Below are 26,788 nucleotides of genomic sequence, written 5' to 3' on the forward strand. Positions count from 1 at the left end.
CAATGATGCAAAAGGAAAAAAATACAGTGGAATAAAGTCACAGATATGTGACTGTACAGGGGGAAAAAAGGAATTTGCCCTAACGTGCACTTAAGCAGATATAACGCCACGGGGAAGATTACCTCATCTGACGTGTGGTGTATGTGGTCTTCATTTTCCCTCCCAACCCTCCTACTCCTCCCACAAATAAACACATTTAAAACTTTTTAGGTTTCTGTGTGTATTTTACTTCTTTTAATGATAATAAGAAAAACCTACTTGACTGCAGCGATCGTGCCAAATTAAGGTAAACAAGAGTGGTAAATGTGGATGCTTGAGCTGGCCAAATTAACAACTTTTTTTTCCCCCTGAAAACACAAACTCCTGCCAAGACACCCTTCAGCAAAACATTCACATCTGCAGTGGGGATTATACGTGACAAAGTTGTTGAAAAGCCTGGTTTTCCTGTCACAGCCACTACACATTTGCATAAAACACAGCAAAAGAAAAACTCCCTTCAGACATCCCATCATGCCTTTAGGTTGTTGTTTGGTTGCAGTTGGGTTCCAAGCCACATCTGGAGGTTGAGGGGAAAAGAAAAAAAAAAAAAAGAGGAAAGGAAATTTGTTTTCTTTGACCGGCAAAGACTGATGAACCAAAAACCAACCAACCAAAAAAAAAAATAAAGGTGGGAAGACCAAATTTTCCAACCGCAGATTCCCTGAAGGCAGTGACAGATAAGGAAGGAGAGTTGATGCTTTCCCTGAAAGATCCTATCCTCGAATAACCTACGATGTTACGCATGCATCTAAATACAAGTGGCAAAATCCCTGGTGGTGTTTTGCTACATTTATCCACTCCAATCAGCCCTTTAGCAGTTTAAGTGTTCACTGTATGGCGCCTGCTTTCTATTATTTCTCTGCTTCCTGGATGGGGATGAATGCACCGCTCCCCTCACTGGCCTCTCGTGGGAGCTGAAGGCGCTAATGATGGAGAGGTACGCCGAGGTAAAGCGGAAGGTTAGCTCATTAGCCACTTCTGGTGCGACTGCATTAGCTGTGCTAGCGCTGATCCCCCGTGGACGTCACGTCGCGGAACTTGGAAAATGCAGATTTTATCAAGCATGGGATGGCTTCCAGTGAATGCAGGCAGCCTGATAAGCAACTTCATTACAAGGAAGTCTTAATAAAACACGCGTTCAGCGCAGAGCAAACATTACTGCATACTTGTGCACTCCGGTTGGATAAATAAAGCCCAGAAGAGAGTAAAAAAAAATATGGCTCACAAGTTTGAGATAAGGTTGATTTGTGAGACTAAACACCAATCTACCCGCTATCATGCCGTTTATGGCAAAGAGAAGCTTAAACAACTCATGTTTTGACTTTTTCTTATTCAAAAATGGCTAAAACTATAATGATGTTGCTCCAGCTGTGAGACCAGCTGGTTTTTGACCAAATCTGTAGTGCTTTCCATCCATTCCTTACACTGTCAATCTGAATATTGAACCTTAAGGGCATAGAGTGCATAATAAGGGTGTAACATCTGCTACGCTACGCTCGACTCGGTATCTAAAGCCAAAGTGTCAGCAGTCTATTTGTGTTGATGTGCCGGAACAAAAACTGTAGAGCTTAAGCTCTATGAAGAGGGCTTTGACAGTCCACCAGTTGTTTTCCATCAGCTACAGCATGTTAGCGGGGTTAGCCTTTCAGGGTTTTTACTATCATAGCAAGCACTCAAACATGTTCATCCAGACCGTTCAAGTGGATAAACACAAAAACTAAGGTCAAAGTGGTCATACTCGCTATGGAAGCTCCTAGGCTTGGGATCAGCACTAGGATGTCCAGTTTCAAACTGGGGCACTTTCATCTATAAGGTGGCCACTGGGAACACCATGCACCAAGTGGTTCTTAAACCAGTGGGGGTAACACTGGAACTGTACTAACAATGCACTGGTAGAAAAACTGCAATATTGTGCGTCTTCAAGTGACACAACAAGGGCGGATCCAGAGTTCAACTTCTCTCATTTTTGAGGTGAGCTACTTAAGTGGATATCAATGAGATCCAAGGATACTACTGAATGATAGGGATGGTCAATATGTTAGGGTCTTCGCGTAACCCAAGCAACCGAGCTCTGAATGTCCTCTACTGAAGTCATGTCATTTTAAATAGCCTTATATGTGGACAGGGCTTTATTGAAAGTTTACTGGCAGCATCTGAGTGCTTTAATTATGATCAATATTACACTTTGTTCATATATTTTAAAGCAATATTTTTAATTTTGTTATTTATTTTTTAAAAAGAGACACTGAAGATTTGTTATATGTAGTCTTTTCCCTTCATAGTATGAATCTTTTCCAAGTTTCCAAGGCTCCAAGGACAATGGGGTGAAATTCGCCACCGTGAAGCCTGAACCACAAAATGATTGCCAGAATTTTTTTAAATTTTTTTTAAAATTTTGAGGTTTTAGTTAACCTTTGACAAATTAAAAAAAACAATAAATTAAATATCAATTTGCATATATGAGTTTTCATTTGTAACATTTTTGCTATATCAGGTATTTTTGCGCAACTTATTGCTGACAGTTTTTCTTAAACAAAAGCAAATAAAAGGGTTAGGGTTTTAAAAGAAATCTCAGTGACGATGTAGAGGTGTTAAAAACTCATGTATTGAACCTGGGGTGCTGCACCTACCTACATCAGCACCTCACCTCATGATTTCTTACAGTGTTTTTTTTTCTTTTTTCTTTTGTTTCCAGCCAGATGATGAGCCTGGTGTCCATGCAGGTAAAAAAAAACAAAAACAAAAACAAACGAAAACAAAACATGCAGACCTTTCAGATGGTACAGCTTATTTTGAGCAGCCACCTATCCCACATGGTGACTTTTTTTAGTTTAACCAAAAATGTACTTTTGGTTTTCTTGAGTGAATGATCAGATCACACGTCCATGGTGCCAATGGGTGCTTCTGTTTTTCCACATCACCAACATTAAACTGGTGCAGAGAGAACTAAAACTATGATACTGCTGCTCAAACTTCCAAGTTTAAAGTTCATTTGTGTGCCTATGAAGTTACGAGGGCTCAAAAATGCTCAAATTTAACAGGGACCAAATTTCAACTCAACTGTATGTACTTCAAAGGCCTGTAACCCAGAAAATATTCTTAGTATAGAGGCAAAATCTGCATGACTTCATTAAATATACTACAGTAATTAGTCTAAAAAAACAAAAAAAAGGAACTCATCTGATTCTGAGGGGTCATGGCGGATCTGATTTAAATGAATTATTTCTTAAGATGTTAGCTCCCATGAAACACGTCAACAGCTTCATTCAGGTATTCCACTGTGCCTCAAAGAGCTGCGAGCCATGTGAACTGCAAATACAGCGCCGAGTTGTAAATACAGCCGTTAAGAGCTCAAATCAATCACTCCTCTGAAATGAGGTGACAGTACAGGCCGGCTGCCTATAGCGCCGTGTGCCAAAGGTGGCCAAGAGAGCTGCCGGGCAGCATGGCGGATGTGAAGGATATAAAGCAGAGAAATCAATCTTCTGACTAAGTCGCAGCTCAGAGTTCACTAAAGCGGATAATGTCACCGAGCGATTGTGCAAGAACATACAATAATAGGGCTTCCACCCACAAACACACATGCTGGCAATAAAGAGATGCCATCCTCAAAGATATCTCACGTGTGGAAATGTCAAACACGAGCGGCACGGGCTCGCTTTGTTTACCCGTGATGAGGTCGGTCGGCCTACAGACGCTCTTAATGCAAGGCTGCTTTCTTTGCGATGACGCTGGTAACGTATATTTAATTCATTACGAGGTAAATGAAAGTGTCAGGGTGTCGAGATAAATGAACCAAAACACAGGAAACAAAAAGAGTAAAAACAAAGTAATGAACGGAGGAGGGAAAATTAAGCAGCTAAAAGCAGCGGTGTGCTATTTAGCCTTAATCAACACGCCTGGCTAATTGATAGTAATGGCTGTCAGGGAGGCTATGCTGGAAGGTAAGCTCACGACGGGGTAAACAGGAAAAGAAAAGCATCCATTTACGCTTCATATGGAGTCCATGCATCAGCTCATCCTTGGAACACTTATTGTGATGTTTAATTGGTCGTCACCGTCAAAAATAACAAGACAAAAAAACCCTACTTTCTTCCTACTTTCACACTCTCCTCTCTTTTTGTGAGCACAAGTGACCACAGTGGATTTTACTCGGGTGCTTCCATCCATACAAGAGATTTATCAAGGTTAACCGTGACCTACTTTAGCAGCGGACATTTCAGTAAAATGTCTAAACACCTCGACCTACTTCTCAATTCACTGGGGGTTATTCTCCTCACCTCTCGCTATAGCTGCCTGCTAGTGGTTATTCCAAAATTTTATCCCATCCCCACAGCAATTAAGCTCCCTGTTATTAAAGAACTATAAAACTGGCGAGAAATAAACTGAGGGTGCAAATATTCCTGCAAAGAACCCTGCAAACAGAGAGAGCGTAATAAGACGATGGAAAAGATGCCAAACTTGGCAGAGACCCCGCGACTTGAGGAGATTACTGATTATCTGTAGTCCGCATTGAGAATTCAATCTTTTTTTGTCAGGAGGCCAAGAGGTCATTTTAGGCGCACACAAATGAGAGACATTGAGTTTGAGAGTTGCAGCAGGAAAATGCAGAAGGCAATGAGAAAACGTACAACCACGTGTAAGTAAATCATATTTTTAAGAAAAGACTACACAGGTGGCTGTTAAACATGGTAAAATGGACCAGTGTTAATGACTCAGTTAATCTAGTTCTGAATTAAAATGAATCCACTAAAATGCATTTTTGTGCCTGAAGCAACGCAAATGTGAGAAATTGAGATACCGTCATGTACGGCTGAGCAGTAATTACACTCTAATTTGATCTTATTTTACAAGCATAACTCACTGTTTCTTTACTTCAAAAAGTCACTGGTCATTGATCCACTGGCAATCTCCTCTTAGTAGAGAAAAATGTATGTTCCTCAAGTGGTTGGTGAGTGGTTGCTGGAGGTTGCAGGGAGTGCTAAGGTCCTAGTGACCAAAGCAACAGCAAGAAGATTTTGGGTGTGCCACTGTTTATGTCACTGGTTGCCTATTATGTGAATGAAAGGTCCCAACAACTCTCCAGTATATCACCTTTGCAACCAATTCCACATAGCGACAGTTGTACTTCCCACAAGCACTGGCCAAACAGTTGGAAAATAAAAAAGAAATCTCCTCAGAACAAGCAGTTTGTTGCTGACCAGTCTCTAGGCCTGTATGACCTGGGCTTTACTGTTTAGTTAGGCTTCAGTCAAGACCCATCTACAGGGTTTAGTTCCTAATCAGACAACCTTATGGGCCCCACGCAACTTTATTTAATTGTTTGACAGAACCTACAGATGCACTGGGATAAACTTTATGAGAACTGTAACTTTTCTGCCAGAGAGATTACAGATGTCGTCTGGCCTGGGAACAGCTTGGGATGTCCCCAAGAAGAACTAGAAAGTGTGGCTAGGGAAAAGCCAGCTGCCACTGGGAGGGAGGGAGGGATAGATGGATATTTCCTTCTTTTGGTGTAGTGGTTAACACATTAACGTGACAAGCAAAAGGTAGGTGGTTCGAGTCCCGCTACCTCCAAACCCTGGTAAAAAGGGAGCAGCTGAAAGTAGCTTTTTATTCATTTGCTTTTTAAATGGACTATAAAGTTTTGGACGTTAAAAAGAAAAGTCTCAAAAGGTCAACTAATGTATTATGTTTCTAAAGCTAAAGAATCAGAATTATTTTCACTTTAAGCCAAAATAGTTAAATCAGTAATAATCAAGCAATCACTCTGGTTTCAGCACAACGAAGACTACTTTGAAAAACTGTCCTCCAAGTTAAACGAACACAACTGAACAGTCTGCATTTTCCAGGAATTCGGTCCTGCGAGTTTCTGATTTATCAACAATCAACTATTTTTGCTGGATGCCGACTTGTTGTTTAGCAGCAAAAGTTGAGCCAGACTCCACATTTTTGCTGGATGACTGATTTTTTTTTCTTTTTCAGTTAAATCAATGAGAAGGCTGCATTCTTTGAAATGATCTGCTGTTGTTGCTCGGAACATAACCTCTGGAGCATTAACTTTTTACAGGAACAGTTGTGAAACATGTTAAAAAGGTTTTAACCTTGTATTTCCTCTCCTTTTACTGCACTTTGTTACTCAAATGGCTCCCCAGATGTCCAGAGAGGGATACATGGGATCCCGAGAACTGCCACATGTCTCTTTATTAGCAAAGCGAGATGGTTCTGGTGCGATCGGTCGCCAGGCCAGGGAGGTGCATGCTGGGTGGGAAATGACCACCAACCACCTGCCAAATGTTAGAGAAATTTCGACTGAGCCACTCTGGCAGGAAGCCAGCCAACGCCCGGAGGTTTTTTGTTCTCTCTGCTGGCTGGTGAAACCCGTGAAGTGTTTGATTAATTTAAAGTCCTTGAGCTTGCGTGGCAGGAAGCCTTTTTGTCCCTCTGAGTTTGAAGAGCAACACTTACAGTTTAAAGAAAAAAGGCAAGGGAAAAACAACAACAAAAACAACATCTGCCAAACGGGCCACATTTCAGCCTCACAGTTTGGAAAACATGCCACTGCTTCATATAAATAAATGTACATTTGGCTCCTTGCCGCTGCCAGTTGTGTTAACACCACAATGATTCAACCTATATCGTGGCGGAGGAAGCTTTGCAGTCTGTTTCACTCTCCTATCAACACCACCACGTTTCTGGTTTCACTGACACGTAATCTCGGGGTCGTGGAGGGCAGAAATATGGCATGAGCTCTAAGTAATGATAATAATAATAATAATAATAATAATAGTAATAATAACAAACAAAGAAACCCGGGACCTGAGCTTGTCATCAGTGGACAATAACAGCGTTTAAATGTGACATTTCAGACTCGAGAACAGCCCATCTGAGCGTTTTCTGCCTGACGACTGTTGTTGAGGAATACAGGAACTAATATCCAATTTCCTGTCTGCGAGGCCCCGGTCACAGGGGCAGGCTGTGCTGCACTCTTGCTCTGCAGCCTCATAATGAAGTGGCATTTTGGCGGGCCGGGCCTGCGCTCAGCACTGCGTGCACTGAAGTAGGTAAACAACTCATTCATCAAGGCTTTTTTTGTGTGCCTGCCAGCAGCGGGGATTGTTCGTTATGATGGAATTTGTTCTAAGGATCAACTTATCATCTGCGTCCGGGGCCCAGATGAAATAGATTGGAGGTGATGTATGGGCGTTTGGGGCGCTGGTTTGTGTGGGAATCAGTCCGACCCGCAATTTAAAAAAAAGAAAGAAAAAAGAAACAGCATGAGCGATGGGCTTTGAATAAAGACGTTTGGGCTGAGGCCACAGGTCAAAACGCCGTCTGCAGAGCCAGCCTCTCGGCTTCCCGGCAATGCTCTTTTTTTTGCTCCTGATGCAACCTGACACTCCTCTCCCTCCTGAGATAACTGACTCAAGACACGACTAAATGCAGCTTTTGCATGTCGGAGAAAAACTTCTAATCGTAGCGGTGTTGAACATTTGACCGCGAAAAGCCATGCACGTGGAGCAGAGGCAGTTCCAAAGTTGTGCAGCAGAGCAGTGAGCACAACGAGCGCCAGTCCAGTTTAGACATGCACACAGAGAAATAAACAGAATTGACATGACTTCGGGGTCGCGTTGGGTTCAGGCAGAAAAGGTTTTATAAGCCGTCAGGTCTTGTTTCGAGCTGCAGCTCTTCCTCTGAAGGTACTCAAATAGGTATCTGTTATGACTACTTTAATAGAGGAAAAACAAAAAAGTCCACATGGAAAATAAGTGAGTGTAAAGCTATGATACTGAGATGATTTGCTGTCAGATTGTGGCACATGGAGAGGGTGTAAAACTGATTCAGTTGCAGTTGTTAAACAGCTTGAATGTGTTTTTAAAAGTGTGTACCAGCCCTGAAAGAACCCTCTGTACTAATGAAGTTATGATGGCTCAAAAATGCAAACGCACAAAATTTCTACTCACCAGCCCCATGTACTTCCAGGACCTCTAGTCATTATTTGAAGGTAAAATTTTGCATGATTTCATTAAATATACTAAGGTTATTGTTTAAAAAAAATCCAGGTGACTCTAGTGGGAACTTTTCAGTCTATTTGACCTACTGTTACAACGCCATATCTTGATTTTTGGAACGTGGCCCACTCGATGGGCGAGACTGGACTTGAAGGCATGAGTGTACCATCGTGTCGGTGTTGGTGGCAACATTTAGGTGACGTAATCAGTCCAGGAGCTCAGATTAAAGAGAGAGAGATACTGCAACAGCCTTAAAAAACATCACAACTCACTGAGAAAAAATTAAAACTCATTGCATTTTTTTGCTAATTTCAACTCATTTTCAAGTGCCAAGGTCACTGTAGTTAATTAAAACTAAAATATTAATCAAAAAGAGTAAAAGTAACACTGAAACTAATAAAAACTAAACTGAATTTTTTTAAAAAAAAGTCAAAATGAAATAAAAATAAAAACTTTGCTAACTCAGTTAAGCACCACTATAAGTGGCTATGGAGGACAGATCAACAATAACAAGCTCAGTTTCAGACAGTTTTTTTTTCTACCCTCGGATCTCTGAGGTCAGAGAGGGGGACGATGAAGCCCCGCCTGCTTGCCTTTCAAACCTTTTCACGACGAGCAGCCAATAAGAGGAAAGACTGCTTTTAAGGGGTTGCAGGAGCTACCCTCAAGAGTTGCACAGAGATAAAGAAGGATAATTTTTGAACTTTGAATCATGCAAAGCTACTGTAGCAGTTAAAAGTGAAAATATCGAGTCTGAGTTTGACAGAGTCTCAGTTAGTTTGTTGTGCTTTCTTCCTTTTTTCTGCCTGAACAATTTCTATTATATCATCATTATATCGTTTCAAAAATGTAACTAAAACTACTTAAAATTACAGTAATGGTAATGCAAAGTCCCTAATAATCATAAACAGCCCACTGCAGAGTAGTCGCATGTGGTAAAGACTTGAATTATTTGCACATCTTCATAATCCTCGTAGGCTCAGCTGTACTTAGCAAGTAGTTAATGGCTCTTTTGATATGATAGTAAAGGTTGCTGAACCCTGGTCTTGGGGTCGAAATAGAGCCATCAAAAATCCTGCATGTCTGAGACCTTATCTGCTGAGCAACATAAAAAAAAAACCAAACAAGTACCTGAACAAACTAAACGTAGTGCTACTTCTCCATATCCACCATCCCATCTTTCTCCCTGACTCCAAAAACGTGGGCACTGCCAGTTAGAAATGCATCCCACCGCCTGCCTCCGGGGCAGCTCCTGGTCGGCTCGGATAAAGATTTTTTCCACCATTTATAGCCGCTCCACTATCACAGGCATTAGGCAGCAGGGGCGGCATGGGAGACCATCGTCCCACGGTGAGGTTACCACCTCACTGTATGGATATTATGCACAATTTCAGAGCCATGGCAGCACATTGTTTTATTTATTTATTTATTTTAAAAACCACTGTACAAACTGTGATGGAGCTACTGCTAACGGAGCTGCTTCATCAGATTTTCTGTGCCGATTTTTTAACCTCAAATAGGTGACAATCGCAGAAATGACAGGAAAGATGACGAGCTTTGTTCTTTGCATGTGAAATTATGTAAAATTAGAGAAGCTGGGAGGGAAAGTTATATAATTGCATTCATTTAATTTCCAGCAGCAGCAGCAGCAGCGGTTGAATAAATAGGGAGATGAATGTCTGGTCTGTGCATAAAAACGCTCTTTTACTTATTTATTTGTCTTACAGTAGACAGTAATTTTACAGAGATCTCGCTGGAGACCTGTGTTAATGCTCAATCAGATGGTGTCGTAACACGGCAGGGGTGGTTGGGTTGGCTCGGGCGAGCCGGTCACAAAGACCGCACTCTTTCCACGGTTGGGGGGGAGGAGGAGGTGGAGGGGGCATTAAAAACCACCGCACTCAGCAACTGAATCCAATCCCTTTAATCCTCGCTGGTATGCCCGAGCCCGGCAGTCTCCGCCTCAATTAGCGCTGATGGAGTCCGCAGTCGGACAGGTCAGGGGAGCACCTGGGTCTCCTTAGCCTTGAGTGGTGGCAGGCTGTAGGAGCGAATACCAGCGCGGCAGCCCCAGTGTCTCTTGTGCGGTCGGCCTCTGCGTGCCGTACATTCTTTACAGGACGAGCAATTTAAAAGCGCCTTGTTATCTCTCCGCAGAAGGATCTGCCAAAGCCCCCACCTCACCCCACCCGCCTGCTGCTCCCCTCCGATCCACCACCCTCTCTGTGCTTGAAATGTTTGGATTTATTTGAAGGGTATGTTAAGTGCCACTTGGTCTTAAAGCTGAACTGCTTATTGAGTTTGCAGTGATGCTGCAATATCGGCAAGCCTGTAAACACGGGTGTTTCAATTCATTTCTATAAAACAAGCAATCAATGAGCGAAGAATAGAGGAGGGGGGAGAGGCAGGAGGCACATATTATATAGATATAGATATATCTATATCTATCTCTATATCTCTATATATATATATATCTATCTCTCTCTCTCTATATATATATATATATATATATATATATATATATATATATATCTATATCTATCTCTATATATATATATATATATATATATATATATATATATATATATATATATATATATATATATATATATATATATATATACACACACACACACACACACACACACACACACATATATATATGAATGAGGAGATTGGCTCTTTGCAAGGCCAATTCTCTCAGAGAAATTTCCCCATCATCCTCTCCCGTGAAGATCCTGAAAGGTAAAACCTGTAGGCAAAACATACGAGCCTACCTTTTACTTGTGAGCATTACTAAGTGCGCACAACAAAACACAGTGAGCTGCGCTCCATCTTTGCCAGACTCGTAGTATTTTTTTTTAAAGTTGCAGGGTAAAAATAAAACAACTGTATTTAGAAATTAAAATTAAAAAACTTTTAAGAGTCAAAACGACACCTTATGTGGGCCCAAACTGGCCCTTTGCAAGCTCATCAGTTTAGTCTGATGACTATCAGAGCATGTTTGCATGCTTTAATGTCAGCATGGCTGCAGATGCCACCAGTGTAAGACCTCTGAAGAGCTGTGAGGCATCATCCCAGCTGTTAACAGGAAGCTTCAGCCACATGTGGGTTCAAACTTCCTCTCTAAATGTTTTTTTAGAGAGGAAAATTGAAAGTTAGTTTAGGGCTGGGCCATATCATACCGTTCACGATAATACCGGTGTAATTTTGGGCAACAATAAGAAAATGAAATATCGCGATAGAATATGGGTAAAACGCGCATGCGCAGTGCCTATGTTTACATACGCACATGGCGGCGACGCAGAATGAGAAGAGCGAAAGGGCATCGTTAAATGAAACGGATGAACCAGAATTGGTTTGTAAAAATGCTGCAACTTCAGTGGTGTGGAACTGGTTTGGCTTTCGTCTGTCAGATACACAACAAAGCACTATTTTTGGTAAAGCATGCTAGCGGGCCGTCGTTATTACCGTGTTGTTTGGAAAATACGGCACACTTAAAATCAATCCTTTGATTTTTCTGAAAATCGACAGTGCCCCTTATAATCCCGTACGCCTTATGTATGAATTCTGGTTGTGTTGACTGACCTCGAAACGATTTTATGTGGTACACGGCACTCGAAAATCTGTCAAATGTTTTAGTACGACTTTGCTAAGCTACGAAGCCGCACCGCTTGATGGATTGTCGGAGCATTACAGCTATCGTAGGCAGGAGCCTCGCGGAGTGATACATACTCTGCTTCAACATAATATTACGGTATTGTGTGTGTATAACCTCTTTTTAAGTTCTGTGGATATTATACATGGTTATGCTGAGGATATGTCGGCCAATTTCCACTGGAAATGCCTTTTGGTTAAACTGTCAGCAAGGAATTTGCACTGTTACATTTTTATATAACTTTAATGCAAATAAAAACAGCTGCTTGTTTAAGTGAAAATACATTGATGGGTTTTTTTGCACTAATAAAGTTGTGGAGTTGTAAAGTATTTTGTCTAGTGTCAATTATATCGTCAGTTATATCATTATCGCAAATTTTCAAATGTATATCGTGATAAATATTTTTGGTCATATCGCCCTGCTCTAAGTTAGTCTTTGTATCACAATTTCATGCACGTACAGTTGTTGGATAACATAACAAAACAACCAACCAACCAAACAAACAAACAAAAAATAAGTACACAGATAAGAACAGCTGTACCATGAATTTGGCTTGTTGTGTTTACAGATGGCTGCAGTCCTTAAGTTCATGGATTCATTCACCACCACTCTCTCCCCAATTTGTCTATACTCTGTGCTGTACTTTCTAAGAAAGGTGAAAGGGCAAAAAGGCCCAGAATGCATCATAGAAAAACCCAAAGATGTAGCATTAGCATACTGGCTTCGAACCTTTTGTGCAGACACTGCTACATGGAAAAGAGCTGGTCACACCCTGTAATAAATAACATTAAAGTCACTGATACAGCCCAGCTCTGAACGGTTAAATACCTAAAACTGTGCTGCCAAGACTAAGAAGACTCAGTCGAAAACAAAGTACTGGCTAAACTGGCCTCTGTGTAACATACAGAGCAGGGAGTCTCCAAGTATGGGCCGCGAATGTACTGCAAAGGTCACTTTCTTTTTTTAAATTTAAATAAATAAGGCTCACAGCAAGAAGGTTGTGGGGTTGAATCCGTCAGCTTGCTGAGGTCTTTCTATGCATCTGCTCCAGCTACCCCAGCTTCCTCCCACAGTCCAAGAACATGGATGTTAGGTTAATTAGTGATTGTGGCGGGGCGTGGCCTGCGGTGCCGTGCAGGGAAGGCGGACGCGCCTGCACGGCATCTGCAATCACGCCCCGCCGACTTAAATATTGTACTGGGTCCTGTGGTTGGAGTTGTTGTGGTAATGTTTAGCGGGCAGCGGGAGAGCTGCAGCTCTGTGTATATTGTGAACAGCAACCGTGTGTGTCAATAAAAGGATGCAAAGCATGTTGATGTCACATGCACCACTATGTGATGTGAACGTTTGTCTGGTTGTCTAACCTTGTGATAGCTGGAATAAGCTCCAGCCCAACTGTGACCCGGTGCTCATTTAAACTTTTATACATCTTAATCTAATAGAATATGATACATTTTTGTAGTCTGAAACAAATCAAATAGATTATGCTATTAAAAAGATCTTTTTTTTTTCCACCCAGGTTTTTTTTATTTGGTTTTTGCCCTGAAAACATTTGCATTTAAAAAAAAACCAAAAAACCTCAACATAAAAAAAGTCACGGGATTTGAAAAGGACTTCTTTAGTATTATTTCTTATCCTCAACTTGTCTTCTATCTTGTCATTAGTAGAAAAAAAGCTTACAGCAGAAGCTTTGAGAGAATCCTTTTCAGTAAGTAAACTCATCAGAAGGTCAAAATGACTCAATGTAGACACACCGAAGATGCTTCTGTGCTCGTATGATGATTGCAGTTGTGATTAAAAGGCTCTCACATTTCAAACTGGGCTGTGGCGGCTTGGGTAAGGCTCGTATAAAGGCCGTGCAGGGGAACTAGACACGGTTAGCCCACGCTGGATCACAGGCGGTGGCTGGTGCTGCTAGTGCATATAACTACCGCACCGCCTTGCTCTAAGTCACCTCACGTGGCCCTCCAAGACATGTCTGCCACCTAGCTATGTTCACTGTTTGCACTCACCAGCTTCGCATTTGTAGAAGACAGACCAATAAACATTTGGAGTCACTGACCCCCCTGCTTCCCCACGCACCCACCGACCCCTTGCCACTGACCAACGACCTCCCTGACTCGCCGCTATTTCAAGGAAACTAATGACACAGCGGTCACGAGGCAGCGTGGCCAAAATAAAACCCCCCAACACTGGTGTATTTTCTGATTGAGATTATATTACAGGTGCAGTAAGCGATGCAGAGAATAGCTATAATGTATCTGCAGGGGTTTATGGTTTTGTTTACAATACCAATCATGATGAGTCAGTGATAAGCAGAGCCCTGCTGAGGAAAGAAAAAAAAAAGCTTTTCTGTCAGGGGGAGGGGGAAAAGCGAGAGTTTCAAGACTGAACAAATCCCTCTTCAATCGGCTACAAGAGCTGAAAGGCCTTGTAGTCGAGGTGGGGAAAAAAAGCAGCAGTATTTAGCAACCACTCTTGAACTCTCTCCCCCTGCTTCTCCTCACTCCTTACCCTTCATTTCTGTTGTGTCACAGGTGTAGATTTCAGCATGGGGGACACATCCTCTCCTCAATATTTAGAGAGCGATCATCTGTCCTCTCTTTCTTTCTCTCTCTCCCCCTCTCGTGCAGGTCGTCTTCTACTCCCAAAATATGACTTTAAAACACAATTTCACAATTTCACACAACTGGCTGTGGCTACAATGTAGCTTGCCATCACCAGTGTGTGAATGTGTGCGTGAATGGGTGAATGACTGGATATGTAAAGCGCTTTGGGGTCCTTAGGGACCATAAAGGCGCTATATAAATACAGGCCATTTACCATTACAGGCCATTTACAACTGATGAACATAATAGTCCCTGCCGCACACGCTTTCAGTCAACGTCTCCTCGGGCACTTTGACGACTGCGGAGGAGCCCACGTGGAGGAAAAATTAAGACAGAGAGAGAGGCGTGGAGTCTGACATTAGGACACTTTGAGCATTCAAAGGGATAGTCCAGTTTAATGCATGTGATTAACAACTAACACATTCATTTCAAAGGCATCTGAAGCTGGTTATCACAGCAAATACCACGCAATAGCCTGTGTGGTATTTAGCACACACAGAAAAACACAAGTTGACCAGGAGGTCTGAACTATGGATGGAGAGTCTAATGGACAAGATTAAACGCTGGCCGTGTGTGTGTGTGTGTGTGTGTGTGTGTGTGTGTGTGTTAACAGGCAACCTTAAACCCTTAACCACACCCTTTGATAACGAACACGTGACACTTTGCTCCATGTTTGCAGAGTGTGGCAGTACAGAGAGTGGTTGCGCGACACTTCAGTCGAGTGGCTATAGTGCCAACATACCACTGCCCGTTTTCTGCAGAGCGTCGCCGTCGCTTGTCTCGTTTTAAAAGCTTGCTCGTCCACATCAAGTCATTGTACGAAAGAGGAGAGAGCAAGAAAGGCGAGCCGCTGCAGTCTGTTGTCGCATGGCGTAATAGCGTCTCAGAAACAACAGTTACATGGAGCTGTATGCAAAAGAAAACCTCAGAGGTTCAGAAATGAAACCACAGTCAAGTGTGAAATACTGCAGTTACTCTAGTGGCCACTCGAGGCTCCAAAGGTGAGTCAATCCATAGTCTCCTATGTGGAAATGGCCAACTGTACAGCAGAAATAGACACATTTATAGCCTCCTCTATGGGCAGTTTCCCCACCTTTATGCCTCTACCGTAGTTTAGGGGTGTGGCTCCTTTGATTGACAGCTGGAGCTGCTCGGCAGCAGCCCTGCTAATCTGAGTAATTGAACTGCACCTCTTCACTGTGTCTGTGCTGCTGGAGGCTTTGGGAGTATTTTCATGGAAATACCTGATTAGAATTATGACTGTCTGTGCTGTACAGACCATCCTAGAAGCTTTTACTTCCGCCTGAGTGAAATTTGAGTGTTTTATTAGCGCTCATTAGAGAAAAACAAAAAAAAAGAAAGAAAAGAAAATCCCAGGGGTGCACCCAATCTTAAATCTTCACTCTAATCAAAATACAAAAGAAAGTGACACAGACTGTAGGCTAGAAATTGCTAATGCTAGTGTGTCAAGTATCAAGGCCAACATATGACCTGCCTGCCACTTGGACACTACAATACAAGAGCAGTAAATTTAGATCAGAGTAATAAGTAATATCACAAACTAACCACCTGTTATTATTAGTTTAATTTACTTTTTATATAAATCATCATCCAATCACGCACATCAGTGCCAGAAACCTCTCTCAAACACATCTGAGGTATAAAAATCCAGGAAAATCAAGATGTGTAAGAATGAATTCTTTAAGACGTGACGTGTGCTGCTTTCACAAACAGTCCCCTAAAACCAGACACAAATAACGGAAGACCGTTAGACCCAATTAAAACAAAAACGACTGTTACTAGGTCGACTTAGACGTCATGTTCCTGCTTCTGCTGCTCCGCGCATCCTAAATGGCTTTTGAGTTTTACAAGATGCAAAGTGACAGCAACAATAAAGGCAGGATGACAAGCTCGCATTATCACGACTGAGCGGCGTTCAACCAGGGCCAACCGAGTCCCCGGGTCACCGTTACCCTTTGGTGGTTTTGTGGTGATAAGAAGTTAGAGCGACCTTCACGACAGTGAGGAATCTTGGCAAGAGGCGGCCGAAGAGGTGGTGGAGGAGGAAGAGGAGGAAAGAGGGTGTGTTAAGTGTAAAGCAGGCGAGGACCCTTGAGAGAGCCTGAAACAAGAGCATGATGAATGTACAGCTCGCAGTTTTTAATCAAGGATCAAAGCCGGGCCTCTCCGTCTGAGCAGCCAGCCTGTCTAGACTGAAACTCTCCCAAGCACATAAAGCAACATCTGCAGGATGCATTAATTACAGTAAAAGACTGTTCTGGACCGATCTCTGGGGTACCGGCACATCAAGTGGTCTAGACTGAGACGCTATTTAAGGATAGCTGGATTCAGAGACTCTCATATCATGAAATATCCACACTAAAGGTGATGCGGCAATCCTGAACTTCCATCTGCCTTGTTTTAATTCGAGTCGATTTAATTTGCTGGCTTCCCATTATACGGGTCACTCAGTCTGGATTTGCATTATAAGCTTTTAGCTCTCATCCTCCGTGACTGTAAATAAGATGTGGCAAACATAAGGAATGGGGGCCAGTACCGGCCCCCAGTGTTTTAAGTCATTAATTACTGTAACTTGACTGCAATAGGATTTTTAGCACCAATAAATTGTTGTCATAAAAATCAGATATGTTGGAAAATACTTTTATTCTTGCAGGTACATGAAAACACAAATAGATTTTACGGAGTTTAAAAAATAGTCTTTTTAATTGTCACAGCAAATTGTGGATTAGTCATCTCCACTCTGCCTGGATCAGCAGGTTATTATGAACAGCAACGTCAACACTCAACTCAGGATTGAAGGGTGTTTCTCCTATATCTTCTTTACTTTTAAAATTTTCATTCAATGACCATAACATAAGAATTGCCAATACCGATTTATCCAGAAATAGCTAATATCGAGAGATACATTTAATCACATTTAGGAAAATATAGAGGTGCTAGGTCCTGTTCATATGAAATATAGCCTATTTCCAGGTGGTTACTATGCAATATAAAAACATCATAATCTCTTGTATAATTCAACTGTTTTGGACATAAATGAGACATTATTTGTCAAGAAGTTAAGGTGTAAGAAAAGTGCTATATTTACCTAAATGATAAAAGCATTTTATCCCGTTGCTAGCTGGTTGCTAGGCAACCTGATGACATCCAAATATCTGATATAGATAAGATCTTTCAGCGACTTAACATGTACCTGCATGATCGACTCCTGATTGTGTAGAACAAGCTTTATTTCATGCATTATAGTAAGGTTCTTGTATATTAAGCTAGCAGCATACGAAGTAATCAAATTGACTTTTTTGTGGCCAAATAAAGGTCTAACCTACAGGCCCAAAGGTCTATTGGGGAAATATGTTATGCTGAGCATTGTATAAACAAGATTTTTGAATCATAAAGACTTTATAGTTTAGTTACAAAAACTCTCATGAGCAGCATTTCTGTTTTTTCACTGCAAGCTATGAATTATAATGTTCAAGTAAGGGTGGTAGCTTAAACAAAACGCTCCACTACATTTACTTCAAGCTTAAATAAATGTGCAAAAACTACAACAGATCACTGAAAATGCAGCTGTTTTTAAAGAAACCTCAGACCGTTCTTCAACGGTTTTCCGAAAAGATTCCTCTACAAATTATAACTGTTGTCTGGCAAATTTTGTGGTGAGTGAGAGAAATCAGCAATCACAGTCTCAGCATATTTAAAATAAATACATAATTAAATAAATAAATAAACAGTGGTGCTGGATCACTTTTAACAAAGTACTTCTTTCCTCTTAAAAGATTGTGGGGTTTAGGGTATTATGCTTTCAATGGATTGGCCCATTTGACCTCAAACTGGGCTGCATTTTTGTCGCTGACAGCATGAAAGCCTGCAGCAGTTGTTGAACATGCGACCTTTCAGTTACCCGGCGGCCTCTTCTCCCCACCTGTCTCCTACGATACGTCAGGTAGAGTATAAAATGGTGGATATTTGCAAGAAATGATACGGAGATTGTCTCAGTCTCTTTCTACAAACACTAGAAGAACTGTTTTCAGTATAAAGTATTTACTACTCCAGAGTGAGAACGGTACATTAGAGGAAATCATTTGCATACTACTTTAAACACCTCGACTGCAAGGCTCTGTGTGGCAATACCCAGTCCGACAACAGTGGGAGCAGGTTGGAACAAATCCCTGCAGCAGGAGAAAGAAAATCCCCTCGATAGTAATCATGCTGTTTTGATGATATTTAATTGGAGTCAAAGTTTAGACAGTCATTCATGTGGTGAGTAGGTTTTAGGGAGGCTTTTGAAATCTCTTAAATGTCCTTGTAAGATTTCAAACTAGTTATTTTTCTTGTGGCGTTTGCTGCTCACAAATATAATCAAGTTCGATGTTGATTTAAGTTCATTGGAGTTCAATGACCGTGCAGACTTTGCCAACATGTAAATAAGCAGACAACAAGTGAACTTTGCAAAGATATTCTGCACTGTTTTTTTCTTTCACTTGTTATTTACTTTATTTAACGTCGGCCTCATGAAAACTAACAGCGATAACTTTCACTGATCGGAGTTTAAGAGAAATCATAAAGTGGACGCATTATGTTTTTCCTTATTCCACAACCAAAGCTTGATTTTAGGAAATATTTTAACCTTATTGAACAAGTCTGTTTTATCATGTTTTATTTATTCTTAAAGATAATCAACATAATTTAAGCCAACTTGTTAAAGGTTGGGTTTTAATTTCAGTTTTGCCAACATAAAAGAATTTCCCAACTTTGACCATAAATAAAGAATTTATCTTAGCTCAGTGAACAATAGTGAATAATTTCCAGGGTTAACAGGCAGGAAATCCTGGTTGATGTCTCACCGGGAGCTCTGCTTTTTGCCCCCCCTTTCGCTTCCATCGACTAGTTAGGATAAAACATGCTCTTTCACAATAGTGACCCTACTCATTGAGAAATGACCACTCCTTGACTGACTCACTCTCACTTTTGAAATAAAGTCCATCAACTCCTCACAAAAATGTTATCCTACCCATGTGGGCCTCTCATGTATACTAAAACCAAAGTAATACTCAGGCTATACATGTTGTTAACACTGTTGGTTCAGTGTGTGAGCAGCTGCCATTTGCTAGACTAACTGTGGACAGTTTAACATTTTTAACATATTATTTTAACCATATGTGGTGATGAACATGACTATGACTCATCTCAATTTCCTCAGTGACAATGCATGCTTAAGTAAGTTTATCGTCCACTTCAGAAATGCAATTACCAGACTGCATACGCCACCCACAATCCAGTGTGTACAGAAGCACAAAACACCTGGATACAGGCTAAATTTAACCAACCGGTCGAGGGTCATAATTTCCCCAGCCGTGTTTGGCAACATGCTGTCTTGGGTCAACATTTTACCTCGGTGAACACGAGCTAGTGCAGCGCTTTGTTTTTGTTAAAGCACAGAATGATACACGGCCTTGGAAGGAGGCTGTCCGGTTAGTTGGGCCCAATGGGAAATAGAGGCTACATCTGGCCTTAACAAATACACCTGTGCTTTCAAAGCCTAATGCATAATGCAAGAGAACATATTAGAAATAGATAGGAGGGGGAAAAAAAAAATGGGACAGAGCTGATGGCTGGCCTCAGACCACTCGAGGAAGCAGCCAAAGGACTGCAGCGCAAAGATAGAGGGGGGTTTAGTCACATGCAAGAGGTTTAAATCTAATGGAAAACTAAGTTTTTCATTAATTTAGTTTGTAGCTTTGTTAAGCTTTCAGCACAACACAGGAGCGTCTTCAGCCAAACCACAATAAAGCTACACTATCATTCTCACTTTCCACTCTTTGGTTTAACTATTGATTCAGTGCACTTCACTGATTTTTAACCGGTTAGAGAGTAAATAATCAGCTCAGTGAGCACGAGTAAACATTTCATGGTTTCAGTCTGCTACTGGGACCGTTAGTCTTTACTTTCCATGATTGGATTTTTTTTCCCCCTCCTACCTAAAGTGTTTTTTTGGAGTCTTCAGTTTAACATTAAAAACACTTCACACGACATCTAATGATTAACTGTGCCTGGAAAGGAACGCCAAATGAGTTGAATTGTGTTTAACTGACAGAATTATAAAGGTCTAAAGGTTTAAAAGCCTCACAGAGAGCATCACTGTGATGATAAAACAAGCCATGGTCATGATTTTGGGATATCCAAATAGTCATTAAGTTGTTAAAAAGAAACATCCAACAGATCAGGCAGCTATTTTCCACTGTTTTTATCTCAGCCTGGCAGCCACCTGGTTAGCAGCAAGGATTAAACAGCAAAACAGGGATCAACTGACATGGCTTTTTCAAGGCCAGTACCTATTATTAGTAATCAAGTTGACCAATAAGTCTCTATATGTTTAGATCAAATCATATAAACTTAGTATTAAGTTACAAAATAAAATATAACTTTGCTACAATTCAATTCAATCCTAATGATTTATAGGTCTGAAATTGTACAGTACAGTGCAAAAGTCCCAGTTTGTGCATTTTTTAAAATTAATATATTTATTGGAACTTATTAAAACAATGAATAAATACAGATACTAATACCTGGTAAGCGAAGATGCAGGGGCTACCAACTACCAGACATCAAGATGTCAGCGTAGTGAAATTAGATACTGTTACCTTGATAAAGTCTGAGAGAGCAACAAAACATAAATCTACCAGGTAAATCTCGAATGCTAAAACAAACTCTACATAGTCATCTGAGCATGAATGCGGTGGGCCATCTTTGACGATTTTTAGTTTTGCACAGCTGTGGTTCTGGTATAAACTGGGAAGTCGGTGGATTGCTTGCCAGCTTCTCTAGTCCACATGTTGTATCGATGAACAAGACACCGACTACCGACTTCTAGCGGGAAGTGCTTTGAATGTTCAACTTAAGCAGAAAGGCACTTTATACCAGTTCATTCAACATTTACTCAAAAAACCCAACAAATAAATACCTGAAAATGATTATTCATTCATTATTATATAATTATTATTACTTGCACAGCTGAGAAAAGAGTGCCTATCTTTTCAAATCCTTCACAGCAAGGACAGACGTTTGGGGTCAACTAAAAAGAAACAAAACAAACAAATGCTATTTAAAGTGTAATTGCAAATCTGGTGGCAGAACCACCTGACCTGTTAAATGCAACTGGTGAATGTTAGTCAGCCCCAGCTTAATGGTAGCAGGACACAGAGACCCCGGACTGGTCATCAACTGAGATTTAAGTTGATGTGCAGCAGAGCTGAAACTGAATCATCGGCTCTGTAGTGCTGCTGCTGAGGATTTAAAAAAGAAAAAAAGAAACAGGAAAAAAAAACAAAAAAACAAAAAACAACAACAACCCAGAGCTGCTTCATCCTCGCCATACTGATGTAACCTTACACTGGTGTGCAAGAGGATCAATGTCTGTGTGAAACTGCTGCAGTGTACAAAACAGGAGGCCAAATGTACAGGCAGCGCACGGGACACGACTTGTCCGTCTCTTGGCCTCTGTGGTAGAGAAATCTAAACACCCATTTGCTCCGAATTACTGGAGAAACATGGCTGTAATAACAAGGTTTGACCTCTGCAGCTCTTGACTGATTCGCTGAGTTACAGTCACATCAGGTCTGACGAATAGAGAGGAAAAGGGAAGTTTCTTGTTGCCTCAGCTTCGCCAGAAATAAAGAGACAGTCACAGGGTAGGGTAGGTATTACTGTTAGTATGCATAATTGATTGCATTAGGAAGGCCACACCATGATCGTTCGATCATTTGATTCATGTGAACTTAAAGAGTTCAGAGTAAGCCTCACCGGATCTGGATGTGCTGTTGCAGCACTGTAAATATTTACAAGCCTGCAGTTCAAGCTCACATGAGATCTGAGGCAGAGGTCACCTGAAGACCATCAGATGACCAAAGGTTCAAGGTTCATCTGCTAATGCTGCTGTTGGTGGTGCGGTGTTACCAGAATGTCCCCTTTAAGTTCAACAAAAAGAAGTCCCATCAACTCTTTGGCAGGCAACTCTAGCAGTGAAACACTTGGCAGCTGCTGAGGTCCCTTACAAAATAAAAGCATCAAAGCATTAAATATAAAAATCCTCCAAAAACCCTGTTTTAGTCATGCCTCAGTTCTTCTTTACAGCAGGGCTGTCACGGCCGTTTTTACATACAGCTCAATGTTTATTGTCAGTGGGTTGGACCAGTAAAACTATTGCATAACAACATATAGCATAGTTGCAGGTTGTTACCCTTCCTTTCAAGTGTAAAGAAGTTTAAACACACATTTAATCCCTGAGAAGTCCTTTGGCAAATAAGTGAAATTTCACCATTACATCTCAGGTTTTTCTACACAGGGCAGAAAAGCTGATGTAGTAAATAAAAGAAACCTGAAAGCAGCTTAAACTTTAATAAATAAATATGTTAAAAAAAAAAAGAAAAAAGAAAAAAGCATCTGCAGCTCATTACCTGGACTCAGTCCTTCAAGAATAAGATATTCACAGATAAAGTCTTGTTCTTACTGTGGCATTGCAGTAAAACCAAAAAATTTCGATAGTATTTAGTGGAACACTAAGTAACAAAAAAAAAACCCCAACAATCTCTGTCATTTAACGGTTTATCTATTATCTGCTTAATCTGGGGTAGCATGCCACATCTTTGTCAGTTAGAAGGCTGTTATACTGAAATAAATTTAGAGGGCAAAATTTATGCCCTTCTCTATTTCTTTGCAGCTTTCACATTTTCCAAAACTGGTTTTCCCATTTGTTGTTCTCTTACATTTCTACTGGGGCTGTGCAATTCATCAATTTCAACACAATTCTGGCTTTCAACGATTATTAAAAAGACTGGCTGATCGAGATAAAAACAACTATTTGGCCACATTCTGTTCTGCATTAAAGCTCGTTCTGCCTTTCAGCACATCGCTTTGCTTTTGCCAATTTTGCTTTTTGTAAAGTTCACATTAATTTATTTTCCTTTAAATTCTAATTAAAGTTTGAGTTTAAATAAAAAAGGCAACTTTCTTTTTTTTTAAGTTTAATGATTGACCTATTTTTCCAATGTCTCTGGAAAAAAAAACCCCACTGTTAAATAATGACAATCTTACCACTGATTGGGATTTTTTTTTACCACAATCAAGAAGCTTTTCTTTAAAATGTAATTAAACAAAATGTAATTTTATATTACAGATGATTGAGATCAAACTTTTGCTTCCACTAAAAGTCCAGATTTACTCCCACTCAGAATGTGGTCGGGTTGAGGGTTAATAAATTTATTTTTTCCCAACACCCAAGTGGAACCTTCTTCTGGCTGCTCTCTAATTCACACAGCGGATGGATTTGCATACGTGATTCGGCACCGATTTTTACAGACTCACTAGGATTCGTGACTCCACCTGGTTTTGAACAAAGAATCTTCTGCATGTGAGGCCAGTGTATTAACCACTGCATCATGGAGCTAAACAATGGGGAGTTTGACTGTTTGCCATAACCAGGCAGCTACAGTTTGGACCTCTACTTATCAAACATGCCTCGGCTGAGTCCAGAAATTATATTTCCCAAAACTGCAACATCAAAACCCTCCCTTATCGTCAGACGTTGATTTGGGGTTTTAAATGGCCCGCAGGCAGAACGGGATGTCCACACTTGAAGTCCTGAAATAATGGTGGCTGTCTTCAGAGGCTATGTGAGCAGACTAGTTGATTGTTTCCCCTACTGCCAAACAAGTTTCTGATAAATGTTTAAGCTGTTTCTCTCAGTTTCATCTCACAGTGAATTGAAGCTGGTTAAAGGTGCATAATGAACATCACTGAAAAGCTACAGAGACCTCTCTCTGTTCATTTCTTTTGGCATGTTCATCAAATAAAAGCCACTCTGGGCCAAGTGCCCTGCCTTTATCAGAGGTTTTCTTGAGCTGTGCCAATTCAACTCCGATTTCACTGAGGATTATTATTCCACCTCGTTCATTTCCTCACTTCAGACAGTAATAAGTGAGTGGAATAATCACCTGCAGCACCTGTCTTATAACTCCAACCAACCCCGACTATTACCATATTTGAGAAACCTTTTAATTTCTATTCAAAAAAAGAAGGGGGGGGACTTGCTGTGAAAGTACAATTCTGCTGCAACTCGGGGGTTTATTTTACACTTCTTTTAGGTGTTAATTGGGGCAGTTTTCACACAGGTACACTGAGTATTTCGTAAGCCGGCAGCAACTGTAGAGAAAACCGGTTTGGTGGAGCTGCACAAACACGCTCAAACGTTAAAGTTATAACATTTTCTGTTTATCCTGTAAGCCAACAGGAAAAGAAATTCTGCCTCTGGGCCTAATTTTTGTTTTCTTTTGTCAGCTCCAGTTACATCAGGCTCGCACCACAATCAAACCACATCGAGTGACACAACAGCAAATGGAAGTTAAACTCACTGCAGTGCTATTTTGTTAGCAACACCAAAACCTCAACTACTATGACACTTGTGTCAATTTCCCACAAGTATTTACAATTACATGGTCATAGAAGTGTCACAGGGTTTATATGAGGCTACATTAGCTCATTTTGGGAGGTGGAAGTGGTTCAATGAAGATTTACAGTGCAGTTTACAGCTTTAGAAAAAGTGGTTTCTACTCAATATTTCGCTTTTACAAGTCAAAAATCATTGCACGCCACAGGGGAGATCATGATTTTAGTTCTTTTTAGATCCAACAGGAGCATTTGAGACTGGATCGTGCTAAACCATATGTGTTTGCTTGTATGAGTTTCCTCTAATCTTTTGGAATAAACCGATTTTGGTCAAACTAACTCCTCATCGTCTACAGCTCACATTACCTGTGGTAAACCACAAGGTTCAATTTTAGGTCCCATCTCATTTTCTATTTATATGCTTCCTCCAGGCCAAATTATACAAAGTTATAAAATCTTGTTCCACTCTAGATTTACTCGATCACTTGGTTACTTCAGGGGTTGCAAACCTTTACTATCAAAATAGCCAGTTTTGAAGGTTTATACTGATAGTGACAGTCTATTAAGCATAAATTAGATACTTTACTACCTTTGACCACATCCAACGCCTTTACAGTGACTTATTTATTAATAACTGGTACTTATTTCATGTTTTGTTGCAAATTATAAAACTAAAATAACAATAATTTACTTTTTTTATTATCAGCACAATGATAATAGCATGTATAAGCCTAATATGTATGAAACATTGAGTCCTACCTATGTTTACACAAATTACTCAAATTAAAAACAGTCTCCTTTTATAATAACTAAGACAGACAGCACCGGTAAAATTTTTAACATACTAAAAGTTTTATTTTTTTAAATAAAGTCCATGTCAGACTAATGATACGAAGCCAGAAGCCAACAGCATTGGGAGAGAGTTCATGCTTTTTAAATATTTGAATCCACAGCTAGAGAGATTTAGGACTAGCCATTTATGTGTGTATTTCCACCAGTATTGAGGTTTAGGAAAATTAAGAGAAGGTGTCCAGGCAAAAGATAAATGTTGGAGATGGATCAAAAAGGAGTGTGGAGCTGGAGTTTCGTGACCCCTCTTAGCATTTTAATTGAGCATTATCTGTGGCATACCACAAGGTTCGATTTTAGGTCCTGTTATAGGTCCTATTTATTTGCTTTCCCTAGGATAAATAGATTTGAAATAGATACCTTATGATCCCTAAAACACACACTTCTCTTTAATTAAATGCCTCAAAAAAAAAAAAAAAAAAAAAAAAGTCATACATCATGTTCTTCCCTAATCTAAAAATCATACAAACCACTCTGAAGGTGTCCTAGAACCCTAAAGTCAGCAGTCAGAAACGTACTCAGCTCTAACCTTTGAACCAGAAAAGTTTCCTTTCCTGCTTCTTCCAAATAACATCTACTATTAAAATTAAACAAAATATTAGCTGGAAAAGGTTCATTCTTGTGCTTTTTCCAGGCTAAATTACTGCAAATGAAACACCACTCTCTCACCTCCAAACAGTTCAAAACGGAGCAGCGAAGCTTCTTACTGGTACAGACGGCATCACATCATCCCAATCCTTTGACTCCCAGTACATTTTAGATTTTCCTACTCATGCTTAAGGCCAAGTAGCAGAAATTCTGACCCCTTATATAACCTACTTCACATTGTTAGAAAGCGCCCCACCTGAGGAAGTGGAGGTGCTTCTCCCATCAGGAGCCCTTGGCTTTCTAAAACCTGCCTGAGCAGATAAGGCTCGTAAAATCTGTGACTTCCTGTAAAAACACATTTTTGTAACCTTGCTTTTAGTCATGTGATTTTTCCGTCTTTTTACCCTTTAATCATCTATTACGTTATATAATTGCTTGTCTGTCTCCTCTTTTATATTTGTTGCAAACTATATTATTCTCATTCTATTAAAAAAATAAATAAAATTCAGTGGCTTTTGTCCTATCAAACCAAACCCAAAAGGTAGATTTAAAATGACAAACTTCAAGGACTT

At 40.5% G+C, this 26,788-nt stretch overlaps 1 protein-coding gene across 1 annotated transcript in view; it reads right to left on the reverse strand.

Moving 5' to 3' along the window:
- The window catches only part of acvr2ab (activin A receptor type 2Ab), a 79,354-nt gene that overhangs the window by 51,000 nt on the left and 1,566 nt on the right, over positions 1-26,788 (reverse strand). The gene's annotated exons all lie outside the window — the stretch shown is intronic.

The sequence above is a fragment of the Oreochromis aureus genome, linkage group 23 (genome assembly GCF_013358895.1).
Source record: "Oreochromis aureus strain Israel breed Guangdong linkage group 23, ZZ_aureus, whole genome shotgun sequence".
Taxonomy (NCBI): Eukaryota; Metazoa; Chordata; class Actinopteri; order Cichliformes; family Cichlidae; genus Oreochromis; species Oreochromis aureus.